This window comes from Trichosurus vulpecula, chromosome 1, assembly GCF_011100635.1.
Source record: "Trichosurus vulpecula isolate mTriVul1 chromosome 1, mTriVul1.pri, whole genome shotgun sequence".
In the NCBI taxonomy this organism is placed as follows: domain Eukaryota; kingdom Metazoa; phylum Chordata; class Mammalia; order Diprotodontia; family Phalangeridae; genus Trichosurus; species Trichosurus vulpecula.
In genome coordinates this window covers 277,792,385-277,808,973 of record NC_050573.1, presented here as the reverse complement: position 1 = coordinate 277,808,973, position 16,589 = coordinate 277,792,385, and the positions used below count along the sequence as shown (strand labels likewise).

The 16,589-nt window shown below is 37.2% G+C and overlaps 1 protein-coding gene across 1 annotated transcript in view; it reads right to left on the bottom strand.

Annotated features, from left to right (window-relative positions):
- NKAIN3 (sodium/potassium transporting ATPase interacting 3) overlaps positions 1–16,589 on the bottom strand; it is a 451,267-nt gene that overhangs the window by 434,155 nt on the left and 523 nt on the right. The gene's annotated exons all lie outside the window — the stretch shown is intronic.

Here is a 16,589-nt window from a genome sequence, read left to right as displayed (position 1 = left end):
AACAAAGGTGCCATACTGCAATGTGAATGAAGCAATCAACCAGGCAACAACTATTTTTTGAGCACCTATAAGGTTGAATAAAGTCCCTTACTAAGGACTACTGATTTCACTGCCATGCTTTCTCTACCACAAAGAGGGAGATAATAGAGTAAGTCATCCTGCCACCTAACATAACTTTAATTTCTTGATAAATATTGTTATCTATTTTAGAGTAATAACATATCTATACTGGCATTTCTCTTTAGATTAATTTTTAAATGTTATTTTAATTTATCACTGTGCTTATATCAGTTTATTTCTCAGTATTTTCCCCTCTTTTCTACCCAGCAAGGTCAGAATTGAAATAGAAACTAAAAAAATGTAATTCAGATAAACAACAAACTAATATATCAAATGTGTGTGACAATGTGCATAGTATTTTATATACATAGACCCTTGGCATTGCAAAGAATGGGTGTCATTACGAAGGACTATGAAAAACCATTCATTTTTACCAATATTTATCAATTTACCAATACCAAACAGACTCTGCCATAAAGGTGAATTATCACACAGAGGGAAATGGATAGGTTATAGTATTATACAGTAAGTATATGGTAAGTAAGACTACATAGCCAATGAGGAACCCTGAAGAAAAAGGTTTAAAGGAGATGATCAAGGAATTGTATGACAGAAAGAAAAGATGAGCTGAAAACATGTCAAGATTGAGGGACAATATTTGGACAGCCAGCGTACTCTTTTGGACCGTTACAATGTGGAGAGAAAGTGGAGAGAAGATCTCCACCATGTTAGGTAGACCCTCTCCATGGAAAACTTTTGAGAGCAGATGAAAAATAAACTCACAGGATGGGCAGGCAATGATGTCTCTGAATCACTGGAGTAACCTCCTATCACCCTTCCATTTGAGTGCTGACAGCTAGTCATTTCAGAGGAGCATGATGATATGTATACATGCGCATACACACACACACACGCACACACACATGCACACACACACACACACCCCTACCTTACTCTGTTGGGTCTGTTGACTTTTCACCAAGTATTTTCTTTTCCTGTCAGAATCTACTGGGTACAAAGAATTGTGCCAATCAGATAGCCACAAAGCATTTTAATCTTCATTGTTCTCCAAATGACAATATTGTCACATAGGAAGGCTTCAGAACCCAAAGTTGCATATAGTCTCAGGGTTTGAAGCACCAGTAGATTGAGACAGTCTGCCTTTCTATGCTTCTATGAAATCTGCAACTTAAAGTTCTTCTAAGACCATTGGATTTCTCCACATCAATCATACCTTTCTTCTCACTTTTTATATATACAGATTGACCCACACTCTGCTCTTCTCTCTCTCTCTCTCTCTCTCTCTCCCTCCCTCCCTCTCTCTCTCCATCTCATTCCATAACTGCATCACATTCTGGTACAGACAAACTAGGGGCCAGATCTCTATACAACACTGCCAAATAGACATGGTAACCAACATCAAAGGAACGTGTTGCTCTATTTAAATAGGTAGGGGGCTTGCAGACATACTTTAGAGCTATCGACAACTGCTCATTACTGGCATGTTCCCCTAAAAATATATATAAGGTATTCTCCCAAGTGTCTATCTCAAAGAAAACCATCAATACTATTCTTGGTATTCATTTCATAATCTTTGAATAACGTTGCATCATGAGCAGTGATTTTCACATACTCCAAACAGACAGAACTCCCCTTGGCTTCTTCTGTGTTATTATAAATGCATTTTTGCATTTTCTCATGCTGGCATGCCTTCCCATCCTTATTTCTCTGAGCCTTAGCGATATTCCTTCCCTTGCCTGCTGCTTCTTCCTCTTGCACAAAGTTTTCAGTCTGGAGATGCTTCTTTCCCCTCTTCTTTCCCACTTCAATCTTCAAAGATTTTCTGATTCTTCCATTGATTTCTACCTGCTTTTTTCCCCAAGGTGTTGAACATTGCTGACGAGAAATTCCAAACATACATTAGTTGTTTCTCTCCGTTCTATACAGCATCATCTAAAACATTGCTTCTCCATCTACTTCCCCCACCTCCACTGATGGCTGGCTGTTGCTTTTTCCTCTCCACCTCTCAAATGATCTAAGTGAAAATATCTCCTCTGGATGACTCTGAACTCAAAGCTACATGTTATATAGGAATTCCAAAGATACCTCAGGTGCACTTCTTTGAATCGATTCTATCAAGTATTGCTCATACCTTCCATGAGGAGGTGGTAGAGGAGAGGAATGTTGCCTATATCATTTCAGTAAATTCCTTGGCACCTGTAAATAAAAATGGGACCCAGGGATAGTTCCCAAATTATTGAGTCTGAGGGATGGGAAACCTCAACCAGACACCATTGACTTCATCCGTTACACTGTTTTCCCATCTAAAGCCCAACCCCCCCAAATGCTGTTTTATGAGGTAGCTCTAGGTTTCAAAGTGATAACTACTTTCCCTTTATCTTTATTCCTAGTTCTGAGATGAATGATTTCTCCCCAAGATTCATAGGCATTGAGCTAAGCTACCTATCATTCCCTTTCTCTCTCTTCACACAGTTCCATGAATCATGTGTTAACCATTGTTCTATTAACATAGATTATTATCCCATTGAATGAGCCTGCCTGGCATAAGGGGTTTTGCAAGTTAGTCTTGAAGATCTTCTTACAATCCTCAATCCACCATTTCATTGACGTACTCTTGCAGGAACTTTGAACCCCAGCTTGATACTAGTCATTGCTGCAGCACCACCCAGAGTTCCATGAACCTTGGCATAACTGAGAATTTCCTTGAATTCCTTTCAAGTAAACCATAATTAATTTTCTAGCTATAGATTGTCATCCTCCATTAAAAGAATTACCGAATCCAATGTAGCACCCCCAAATTCACCTATGATGGAAGTTCCTTTGGCCTACACTATTGTAAATTTCTGGGGATGATTCTGAAAATCAATTTATAACTATGCCCCTAAGTTATTAAATTGTGGATATCCTTTGACCTAGTAATACCACTATTAGTCCAATGCCCCAAAGAGATCAAAGAAAAAGGAACCTGGACCATGTGTTAAAGAATTACATTTATAGCTACCCTTTCTGTGTTGGCAAAGAACTGGAATCTAAAGGGGGTATCCAAAAAGTGGAGAATGGGTCAATATATGGCACATGAAGGTGATGGAATACTTTTGTATCATAAGAAGTGACAAAGGTGATGGTTTCAGAGACACCTGGAAAGACTTGTAACTGATGCTGAGTAAGATGAACAGAAGCAGGAGAACAAGCTATGCAACAACAATATTGGGAAAATTTTTTGAAGGATTTAAGGAATGATCAACACAATGACCAACCATGATTCCAGAGGACTAACTATGAAGCATACTACCTACCTCCTGGCAGAGGGATGATGGACTTGCGGGTACAGAATAAAATGTATATTTTTTTAACATGAACAAGTCAGGCATTTATTTCTCCATCCATCATGGGCCATTCCCTCATTCCCTTCTCCCCCCAACCAGTTCTCACCAATGTGCCACTCTAAAGCTATTCAATCTTTCCACTGTTATCTCTAGAATGTCTGCTCCATAGGTAACAAATTAGGTTTCAACTTAAACCTTTGGCTTTCTTGCTCTTTCCAGCTTCTTGGATTCACTGAGACCTTTCTCCCTCTTGCTGACACAGTTTTCCTGGCTACCCTTTCCAGCACTGGTTCCACTTTCACTCATACGCCCAATTGACTGGTCACATTGGAGGAGTTGGAATACTTGCTCCTTATTTCAACTACCAATCTCATCCTCTACCACCATCACTTAGTAATATCTTTGCTTCTGAGAATCATTAAGTTCATATTTATTACTGAATCCAAATTCTGATGACTGTTGTTGACCTACCTCTCAGACATTCTCCTTTTTTTCATTCTTTTTTCCCTCAATGAGTGCTGTGTCTGCACAAGCAATCCTATTCTATCCCATGTTCTTCAGCAGATTGTTCCTTCCATTATGCTCACCCTTCACTTATCTTCAATATCCCCTTGTTTTCTTATTAGGTGCTTCCCATGCTCATGTCCCCTCCATTCTCAAAAAACTCTCATTTAGTCTTTCCATCCCTGCCTTTTGTGTATAACCTCCTTGAAAAGACTATCTACAAGAGGTACCCCAGTTTCCTCTCCTCTCACTCTCTTCTTAATTCTTTGCAACCTGGCTTCTAACTTCATCAGAAACCCAAACTGCTGTCTTCAAATCTAACAATGATCTCTCAGTTGCCAAATCTATTGCACCCCTTTTAATCCTTATCCATTTAAACTATTTTATCTATTGACACTATCAATTACCCTCTTCTCTTTGATACTCTCTTCTGCCTAGGTTTTTGTAATACTTCTCTATCCTGGTTCTCTTCCTATCTGTGTGACTACTTCTTCTCAGTCTCGTTTGTTGGATCTTTTCCCAAGTAATAACTGCTGATCATGGGTGTCCCTCAGGTCTCTGTCCTTGGCCATCTTCTGTCTCCTTCTATCCTATGTCACTCATTAATTTCATCAGCTCCCATGGTTTCAATTACCACCTCTATTTTGATGATTTTCAAATCTGATTATCCAGACTTACCCTCTCTCCTAAACTCTGGATTTGAATCTTTAACTACCTATTAGACATTTCAAACTAGATGTCTTATCTTTAACTCAACATATTCAAAACTGAACTCATTATCTTTCCCTCCCTCCTCCTCCCCAAAACCCCGCTACATCCTTCTGAACTCTTATTGTAAAGGGTACCACTATCCTCCCACTCAGGCTTGTAACCTAGATATTATCCTCCACCCCTCACTGTCTCTCACCCCCATATCCAATCTGTTGTCAAGTGCTGTCCATTGTACCTGTGGAATATCTTCGGCATGTGCATTCTTCTCTCTTTTGATGCTACCATTACCTTAGTGTGTGCCTTTGTCACCTCATGCCTGGATGATTGTAATAGCCTACTAGTCAGTCTCCCTGCTTCAAGTCTGTCCTTCACTTAGTTGTCAAGTAAATCTTCCTAAAGAACAGACCTGATGATGGCACACTTCTTTTCAATAAATTCCAGTGGTTCTTTTTCATATCCAGAGTCAAATACAACATAATTGACATTAAAAATTCTTTGTAACCTGTCCCCTCCCACCTATCCAGTATTTTTACATTCCTCCCCCCCCCACACACATACTATGTATTCTGTGACCTAGTTTCACTGGCCTTCTTGCTGTTCCTCACATAGGACATTCCATTTTCATAATCTGGCATTGTCAATAGCAGTCCCCCATCTATGGAATAGTTTCCCTCCTCATCTCTTCTTCCTGGCTTCCCTGAATTCCTTCAAGTCCTGGCTAAAATCCTACCTTCAACAGGAAGCCTTTCCTGATGTCCCTTAATGCTAGTGTCTTTCCTCTGAAAATACCTGCCATTTAAACTGTATATATCTTATGCACAAATAGTTGTTTGTTGCTTAGTATTTTCCCAATAAAATGTGAGCTCCTCGAGGATAATGACTCTTTGTATCAGCAATGATTAGCACAGTGCTTGGCACAAAATAAATGCTTAATAAAGGCCTTTTGTCTTAATTGAGAAGAGACTTTCCATTAAGATGAATTTGTTTTAGATTCACCAACTCTCCAAAAGAAAGTGTGTATAATGTGCATCTATGAAATGTGTGTTAGATTGTATTACGATTTAATCTCCCATTTTAGATCTTTGAACATACAATAGCAAAATAAATACTTCAAACTGTCAAAGGCCCATGATTTCATCAGTGTGAACACTGACTCTTCCAAAGAAAAATGCAATAGATTCACAGCTCAGCAATGGATTTTTATAAGTTGCTATAGCCAAAAGAAATCCATGTCTTGGTGACCAATCTTGTGGTATTGAGCCTCCATGAATTTAACTAGGCTGGGCCCCTTGCATGAGGTATACAGTCTATCACTGAGTCTATTCAAAACCTCTTCAGCTTGAAAGGACCTGACAGAGCTTGAACCCAATTGGCATAGCCTTCAAACACCAAGGATCACTTGCATATCTTGATGAAGTATTTGAGGAGGAGGACTTTAGTAAAGGTCAACTGAATACCAATAAGATAAATATCAAGCATTATTTTGTGCATACTCATCTTCAGACCATCCTCTTGTGCTCTAGCTTTCACTCTGCCTTGGCTCTCCAGATCCCTTATGTCTGGGGGTGGGGGTGGGAGGGGAGTAGGGAACTTCTGACTAGTGATAGTTCACTATATCTTCCCAAACTAGACATATTATGCTGCTCTCTGACCAACTTCATGCCAGGCTCCAGTGTTCTAGACTCCACCTCTGAGCTGACTCTCCAGTTCCCCTTCCTCCCTATTTTCAATCTTAGCTGTGGTAAGAGTAAACAAATCACCACTATTCCTAGAAAAGATATGTAAGCAAAGGATATGCACAAGCAGTTTTCAGACAAAGAAATAAAAACTCTCTATAGTCATGTGAAAAAATGCTCTAAATCACTATTGATTAGAGAAATACAAATTAAAACAACTGAGGTACCACTTTACACCTTGTGTTGGTAAACAAAATGGGCTCTTAGCATTCAGTTCAACCAAGTGCCCTTGAAGAGTTTGGCCTTTGTTTCCTTGACTAGATTGAGAGTCCTTGGTGACTTCCTTGCCTCAGGGGAGGGCCTAGTTTACACATGAGTTTGAGTGACATGTTTGGGACAACAGAGGCTTTTAAACCACATGGGTTTAAGTTGCCTCTTTGTGACAATTTTAGGTCACAAGGATGAGTTGCATGTGTGACTCACCCTTGACCCTGAAAAAGCTATAAAACCAGGGGTTGGCTTTCTCTTTTTCGGAGCTCTGACCCACAGCAATGGTGGCGCAAGTGACTCTGGGCCAGCCCTTGTTATGAGCTCCCGGGCTGAACCTAAATGTTGGTAACTATGAATTGTATTTGGTCTGTCTGTTGATGTTTGTAATTTGTTTGTATTTGCTCTGAAGTTCAGGGTGCTGGCTTTTTCCCCTGAACTAAGTGAATGGTATTTGTATGCTGAATTAAAGTAAGCTTGTTAGCCCCTTAACGTTGCTTTCCTTAGAAAAGCAGATCAAAAGAATCTGGGCTTTTGCAGCATGCTGGTAGCATGCTTGTTGTTGGGCTTGTGTTGGTCTCTTCACCCCCACAACAGCTGCTAGGCAGATTGTTGAAACACACCTATCAGATTGGCTACCATGACAAAAAAAAAAAGGAAAATGATAAATGTTGGAGGAGCTGTGGGAAAATCTGGACACTAATGCACTGTTAGTGGAGTTATGAACTTATCCAACCATTCTGGAGAAGAACTGAGAACTATGCCAAAAGAGCTAGAAAACTGGACATACCCTTTCATCCAGAAATACCACTGCTAGGTATATATCCCAAAGACACCAAAAAAAGGAGGGAAAGGACATATTTGTGCAAAGATATTTATAGCAGTTCTTTTTTTGTGGGGGCTAAGAAATGGAAATTGAAGGGATTCCCATCATTTAGGGGCTGGCTAAACAAGTTGTGGTATGTGGTTGCAATAGGATATTATTGCACTTTAAGAAATGACAAGCAGGATGATTTCAGAAAAACTTGGAAAGACTTACATGCACTGATACAAACTGAAGCGAGCAGAACTAGAACACTGCACAAAGTGACAGCAATATTGTATGATGAACTGTGGATGACTTAGTTCTTCTCAGCAATACAATGATCCAAGACAATCCCAAAAGACTAATGATGAAGCATACTTACTGCTTCCAGAGGAAAAAAAAACTGATATTTTCTGAATACAGACTGAAGCATTTTATTTTTCACTTTCTTTTTTTCTATTTGAATCTTCTTGTACAAAATGACTAATATGGAAATGTTTTATATGATCACATAAGTATAACCTACATCTGATTGCTTACTATCTCAGGGAGGTGAGATAGAATTTGAAACTCAAAACATAAAAAAATTCTGTAAAAATTATTTTTACATTTAATTGACAAAAAATGAAATTTTAATATGTATATATGTATGTATCTATATGTATGCATCTATCTATCTATAGAAAAGATATGTCAGTTGACTCTATGACTCCATTCACCATCCCTATAGCATTATATTCCTCCCTAGCAATCACTGCCCTGTATTTGATATTTTCTTCTCTTATAAAATAATCTCTTTAAGGGCAGCGTTTATTTTGTGTTTTTTTGTTTGTTTTGTTTTGTTTTTATATTTACAATCCTCACACTTTATACAGTTCCAGGAACAGAGTAAGTTCTTAATAAATGCTTCATTCATTCATGATTGTGAATACTGTAGTTATTTTTTAAAAAAATATATTTTGGAAGGTTTAAAGTCATTTCATTTTAATACTTTCTGATATTTATTGGAACCAGTATGAGATACTAAGGGAGAAAGCATTTTAGAGAGAATAACCTATATCTTCACCTTTCTTCTCACTGTCTTTTATCAATATTTCAGTATTACCTTTAGAAAAGAGAATAACTTCAAGGTCAACTTCCTGATCAATGGTACATTTCACTTCTTATACTTTTGATGATGCCTATCAACCACTGATGTTTCTGGAGGAGGAAATCTTTTTGTTTATAGTAAAATAATTCATAAATGGGTATTTGTCCTGAATTATAAATAACTGCTGTTAAAATAAACATATTTAACAGCAGGATATGTACCAGTTTCAGAATTTTTTACAGCATTTTGAATTATGCATTATTTTTGTTATTTCTATAGAAATAGAGTAAAATGGTATGAAGCATTTTTAAACAAAAACAAACCATTGCAATTTTAGCGCCAGAGCTGAAAATTTCCCAAATGTACCTTCATTTCAGTATCCTTAATTAGGAAGATTTTACTACTACAGCAGAATGGATAAACTTAGCATATACATCTATGTTGTAATAAAGGTATTATAATGATAAATAAATGAGTAGAGAAAATTTCAAAAATTTTAGACCAAATAATTAACATACATAATTTATTATTAACTCAATATCCATTGTATCATTGAATATCTAAACCTATGAAACTGATACAGAGTTGACAACAACATTCAAACTCAATTAGAATTTGTAAAGAATATGTATTGTCCAGACTGCAGCATGCAGATGAGAACTCAATTGAATTAGTCTATCTGTATATAGATATTTGACAGACAGCTTAAGATAGACAATGAGAGGGGTCCAGTATGGAGCAGAATTTTTAAAAAGGCAGTCTAGATTGTTTTGGAAAATTTATCAGCACTTTCAATGATTCCAACATTTTTCTTGCCAAAAAAAAATCTATCTTCTCAATGCCAATATTTCTCCATTAATGATATATAGTTATGAATCATGGAATATCACATCCTCAAAAAAATAAAAATTTAGATGATAAAGAGGGCAATAAAACACATAGAAGTAGTAATGTCCTAAAGAACACTATTAATGGTGTTGGTGGTGTTGTTCAGTTGTTTTAATTATGTCTGCCTCTTTGTGACCTTATTTCGGGGTTTTCTTGGCAAAGATGCTAGAGTAGTTTCCCATTTCCTTCTCTAGCTTCTTTTACAGATGAGGAACTGAGGCAAACAGGATTATGTGACTTGCTCAATGTCACACAGCTAGTAAATGTCTGAGGCTAGACTTGAAATTAGGAAGAGGAATCTTCCTTACTGCAGCCCAACACTCTATCCACTGCACTGCCTAGGTGCCCCACTAATGGTGACATGTATCAAAAGTGCTAAAAAGGAAAAAAAAAATATTAAGGACATGTATAACCAGAAAGATAGGTAGGATACAGACACACATATACACAACCTACATGTACGTATATATGTACGTATTTATGTACGTACATATGCATGTGTGTATGTATATGAATAATGGATGGGCAAACCAAGTCTTGCACTAGTCAGTATCCTCAAAATATTTAAATAGTTTAGAAAGCACTCCAGCATACAGGATAGGTTCTCTGCAGATGATTTCTAGAAGGATCTACAGAAGTATAGTAAAGGATAAAAAGGCATAGGATATTTTCTACACCAGTGAAGAAACAACCACAGCAATGAGATTACAGAGCCCCAACAGTATCTAAATGCCTTAGAGACAGAGGTTGTTTCATTTTTATCTTTGTCTCCCTGGAGCTAGGTACAGCGTTTTATACAAAGAAACTTCTTAATAAACATTTACCGACTAGAACAAAATATCAGAGATGTATAAACTATGTTTAATTTCCCAATTCAAAACAGGAGACACTATAAGACTTAGGGAATATATCAGATAATCTAGTACTATCACTCTTGTTCCAGATCAGTAACTTGCATTTTTTGAAGGAAGAGATTTTTTTATTTAATGCCTCACTAGGCTAAACATAGTCTTTTCATTTAGAGGTCATTCAATAAATACTTGTTTATTAGTTGATTAGTGTACTCATTCAATTTTTTTCCCCTGGTGTCTAACTCAATCTAAAAGACAAGTTTATCATAAAAAAGGTATAATAGGATGAGAATATTCCTAACATTAAAAAAAAATGATCAGAGCATGGGGTGTTCCATGCATGATGCTTACATTTATAAAGTTATTCTAAAATTTCAATTTTTAAAATTTTGTGGTCTCTTTAAGAGAAAAAACTCATTCTCTCCATTTGGGAATAAAAGTTCATAATCTTAACTATGATTATTTGAAACAATAATAAGAAGGGACTACAACAATTAGTGAGTAGTAGTGTTTATAAAATTCCTTTGCTATTCAAATAGTTATGTTCTCAAATATTTCATTTAATTATAAAAGTAATTCTACAAAATTATAGATGATCTCAGAACTATAGATATGAAATGTTAATGCTTACATGATAATTCAAATGAATGGTTTGCAAAAACTTCCTTTTTTCACTATTCACTTTTTCAAAAATCTCTAACAATCTGACTTCCCAGCCTGCTCACACCACTTGGTCTTCAAATGTCATCCATGACTTCCTAATTACTAAATCCAGTGGCTCTTTTATCAGTCCTTGAGTTCTTTGATTTCTTTGTGGCTTTTAACACTCATGGCTTCCTCTATAAAACCCTCTCTTTTCTTAACTTCCATGACATTCAGAGTCACAATCTCACAGTTGGAAGGGACTTAAGAAGTCATCTAGTTCAATCAGCAGTGTGCTAACAGTTCCCTTTACAGCATCCTTAAGAAGTGATCATCCATCTTTGTATAACAACCACCACTGAGGAGAAAACAACTACCTCCTATGACACAACTTATTCCATTCCATTTTGAGATAGCCATTAAGAAATTGTGCCTTATACCTATCTCACTAAAATGTCTACCTATTACTAGTTGTGCCTTCTGAGGATAAACAGAATATGCCTAATCCATTTCCATATGAGAATTCTTCAAATATTTAAAGATGGCAATCATATCCCCGAATCTTCTCTTATCCTGCATAAAAATCTTTTCTTTCAACTGAGTATTATATAGCGTTGTCTCAAGTCCTTTTAAACTGACTGGTTGCTCTCTTCTGGAAACTTGCCAAGTTGTCAATGTCTTTCCTGAAATGTGGAGTCCAGAACTGAATACAATGCTCTTGATATAATCCAACTGTGGTTGAATACTGATGGATCTTCTGTGTTGTGGGTACGTTTCTTTTAATGAAACTGAAAGTAACTTTAACTTGTTTGGCAATGTTATGCTGTTCACTTATATTAAGCTTACACTGCATTAAAACCTCTAGAAATTTTTTCGAATAAAATATTGCCCAATATGAGTTATTGAAGACCCCTCCCTTTCTCATAATTCCTTACCTACCCCTCTGATGACTCATTCTTCCTCCATCTTTTCTCCTAAATGTAGATTGCCCAAGGTACAATCTACAACTGTTATTTTCTCTAACTTGAAAAAATCCACTCCTATGTCTTCAACAACCACTTCTTTCTAATATAAATACCCAAGCCTGCTTTCTACCTATTGTTCAAGGCCCCATTTCCAATTACCTTACATAAAACAATTCCAAGATTGCCTTGAAATCAAAATGTCTCAATTCAAGATCATTACCTTCTCTTCCAAGTGAAATCTCTCTTTTCACTTCTTCACCTTTGTTATCACTAGCCACCCAATTATGAAACTGAGAGGCTGGGAGGTATAAGACATTGGACTGCCTTTTTTTTACTTCTTGCTCTTCCTCACAACTCAGAATTATAAGTCATCATCTTGTTTTTGAAATGTTTATAGTATCTGTCACTCCTTCTTCATTCTTAACCATGACCATTCTACTTCAGACATCATCTCAAACCTAGATTATTACAAGAGATTCTTAACTGGACCCTCTGTTTCCAGTCTTTTCTGCCATCTCCTGCCAAATGATCTGTGCAGTACCTACATATTAATCTTCTTAGAAAACTATTTAGATAATTTTTTTACCCCATGCTCAAAAAGCTACAATGTGAATCTTTGGGGGAGTAACTATCCAATGATAAAAGATGTGTTCCCCTATTCTCAGCTTCATGTCAGCTTGCTAATATCCTTGAGAGCATGAGCAACTCTGTGTAGCTGTAAATGAGGCATGAAGATATGGTCCTCACACTGGATGTAGAACCTCAAGATGAAAGGTGGAAATTTCTCAACTATATAGAGACTATATCCAGTATAAAAATACAAAGCTCATTCAATTAGTAGAATTCCTTATAGTATATATAGTCAGCTGGAGTAAGGCAAGGGACGGAAAATGAGTGATCTGAGGAGGATTGAAATGCATTATGTCTGCAGAAAAGGTCAGATATTTGGGAGGGTGGGGGGTGGAAAGCGGTCTGTCCAGAGTGCTGAACTTCCTTTACGCAAAACTCTCAGTGATAAAGTAGATGAGAACATTTTGACTCTGAGACTGACCTATTGCCTGTATTTGCTTCAAACTTTTATTTTCTAACTTTTACCTACTTCCCTGATACAACTGCCTACAATCCTTTAAATGGTCTCCAAGCCAAAAGACTGCCCAGAAAAATGTCTGGCCAAACTTAAACTACCTTCTACAAAATCAGCCTGCCTGTCATAGCCCCAGACTGGGAGTGGAATTCCATAGCCGGGTTATTTATGTTCATGACCTCTAGTATGGTACTTTGCTTTCTTTCATTTCACTTTATTTTATTTTCAAATGATGAAAATGTATTTTCTCTGCTTCCTACTCACCCCCACAACCGTTTAAGGGAAAAAAGTGAAAAAAACCAAACAAACCAGTATAACATATATGTGACAGATAGCCAAGCAAAACTAATTACCATATTGGCCATCTCCAAAAAAAAATTCTTGAATCCATCAAATCTCTGTCAGGAATTCCATAGCATGTTTCTTAACCAGTCATTTGGAATCATGGTTAGTCACTGCATTGATCAGAGATCTAGAATCTTACAAAGTTGTTAGTCGTTCAAAGGTTATTGTTAATTTGTAATTTTTTTCTCCTGGTTCTGCTCATTTCATTGTGCATCAGTTCATAGTATGGTACTTTGTACCAATAAGGTGCTCAGTACATTTGTACTGGTTATTTAATTGTGTTGCTATTAATGTGTAAAATGTGTCTAATATTTTCAGAATGAAATTTTTAAAAATAACCTAGGAACCCATCATGTATGGAAGCAAAAATAATATTCCAGTGATTTATAGAAATCATACTTGAAAATTTTCTTTTTTATAATTTGAGACTTTGGAGAAAACAGTGGAACCAAAATGATAGGTGGCATCAAGGTTTTGGTGTTCAGGGGACTGAAGGAACAAGACCCCAACTTAATTTGCCTATAAAGTTAAGTGAGATTTGCTCAGAGGAAAGATTGCTCAGGCCCTAATCACCTCTCACTTGTAGTCTTGCAATAACTACCTAATTGGCTTACCCATTTCTAAAGCATGCAGTGTCTCAAAGGTCTGTGCTACTAGTCTCAAAGAGAATGGTATGGGAGTGTGAATGACAAGATAAATCCACATTGCTTTTTTTTTTTTTTTTTAAAAATTACACGTTGAATTTATTATACACCTAAAAGGAAAAGCAAACTGTATATAATAGAGATTCACAGTTCTACATATGGTCTTTTTTTCCCTGTTCTAGTATTTGTATGGAAAACTTTTATTTGGTATTTAAGTTCAGAATTTAAAAAAAAATTTTAAATATTGCTCCCTTTAATTGTTTTTTTAAAGTCAATTTGTTGACCACCTCTAGAGTCATCTTTGGCCGTGGTCCAGTTTCCCTTAAGGTGGTATAAGCTAAGCCATTTATTTTTTTTTTTTATTTTTTTGATATGTATTTTATTTTTCCCTCAATTACATGATATCACAACTTTTAACATTTACTTTAAGTTTTGAGCTCCAAATTCTAGTATTCCTTCCCTCTTTGTATTTCTCCCTCCCTGAGACAGTAAGCAATCAGATATAGATTATACATACACAATCATGTAAAACATTTCCATATTAGTCATTTTGCAGAAGAAAACTCAAATGAAAGAAAATGAATAAAAAGGTGAAAAAATAGCATGCTTCAGTCTATATTCAAACAATATCAGTTCTTTCTCTGGAGGTAGACAGTATGCTTCATCATTGGTCCTTTGGGATTGTCTTGGATCATTGTGTCGCTTAGAATAGCTAAGTTATTCATAGTTTTTCAACAAACAATATTGCTGTTACTATGTATAACATTCTCCTGGTTCTGCCCACTTTGCATCAGTTTATGTAGGTCTTTCTAGGTTTTTCTGAAATCATTCTGCCTGTCATTTCCTATAGCACTTTAATGTTCCATTACAGTCATATACCATAGCTTGTTTAGCCATTCCCCAATTGATGGGCATGCCCTTGATTTCCAAGTCTTAGCCAGCACAAAATAAGATGCTATAAATATTTTTGTACAAACAGGTCCTTTTCCTTTTTTTTTTTTTTTTTTTTTATTAATACAATTTATTTATTTAACAAATTTGGTTTTCAGCATTGATTTTCACAACAGTTTGAATTACAAATTTTCTCCCCATTTCTGCCCTCCCCCCCACTCCAAGATGGCGTATATTCTGGTTACCCTGTTCCCCAGTCAGCCCTCCCCTCTATCACCCCCCTCCCCTCTCATCCCCTTTTCCCTTCCTTTCTTGTAGGGCAAGATAAATTTCTACGCCCCATTGCCTGTGTATCTTATTTTTTAGTTGCATACAAAAAGTTTTTTTTGTTTTTGAACATCTGATTTTAAAACTTTGAGTTCCAAATTCCCTTCCCTCTTCCCTTCCCACCCACCCTCCCTAAGAAGTTGAGCAATTCAACCTAGGCCCCCCATGTATTATTATGTATAACCCTTCCACAATATTCATGTTGTGAAAGGCTAACTACATTTTGCTCCTTCCCAACCCATCCCGCTTTATTGAATTTTCTTCCTTGACCCTGTCCCCTTTCCAAAGTGTTTGTTTTGATTACCTCCACCCCCATCTGCCCTCCCCTCCATCATCCCCCTGCCTTTTATTTATTTTTTTTTTATCTTCCTCCCTCTTCTTTCCTGTGGGGTAAGATACCCAACTGAGTATGTATGGTATTCCCCCTCAGGCCAAATCTGATGAGAGCAAGGTTCACTCATTCCCCCCTCACCTGCCCACTCCCCTCCTCTCCTAGAACTGCTTCCTCTTGCCACCTTTATGGGAGATAATCCACCCCATTCTATCTCTCCCTATCTCCCTCTCTCAGTAAGTTACTCTCTCATCCCTTAATTTCATTTCATTTCCTCTAGCTATCTTCCCCTCATCCTCAACTCACCCCGTGTCCGCTCTCCTTCTTTTACATATATATATATACACATACATACACATACATACATATACACATAGATACATGCATACATACACATTCACTTATATCTATACATAAACATATATATATATATGCATATATATATATGCATATTCCCTTCAACCACCCCAACACTGAGGTCCCATGAATCACACCCACCACCTCTCCATGTAGGAATGCAAACAAAACAGTTCAACCTCAGTAAGTCCCCTGCAATTTCCGTCTCTTGATTACCTTTTCATGCTTCTCCTGACTCCCGCGCTTGAAAGTCAAATTTTCTATTCAGTTCTGGTCCTTTCACTGAGAAAGCCTGAAAGTCCTCCATTTTATTGAAAGTCCATATTTTGCCTTGGAACACGACACTCAGTCCCGCTGGGTAGGTGATTCCAGGCTTGAATCCCAGCTCCACCGACCTCCGGAACATCGCACTCCAAGCCCTTCGATCTCCCAATGTAGAAGCTGCCAGGTCTTGGGTTAGTCTGATTGGGCTTCCACAATATTCAAATTGTTTCTTTCTGGCTGCCTGCAGCACCCTCTCCTTGATCTGGGAGCTCTGGAACCTGGCAACAACATTCCTAGGAGATTTCTTTCCGGGATCTACCTGCGGAGGCGATCGATGGACTCCTTCAACTTCCATTTTGCCCCGCGGCTCCAGAACATCAGGGCAGCTCTCCCCGATAACTTCCTGAAAGATGGTATCTAGGCTCTCCCCCTGATCATGGCTTTCAGGCAGTCCAACAATTTTTAAATTATCTCTCCTGGATCTATTTTCCAGGCCAGTGGTTTCTCCAAGGAGACATTTCACATTGTCTTCCATTTCCT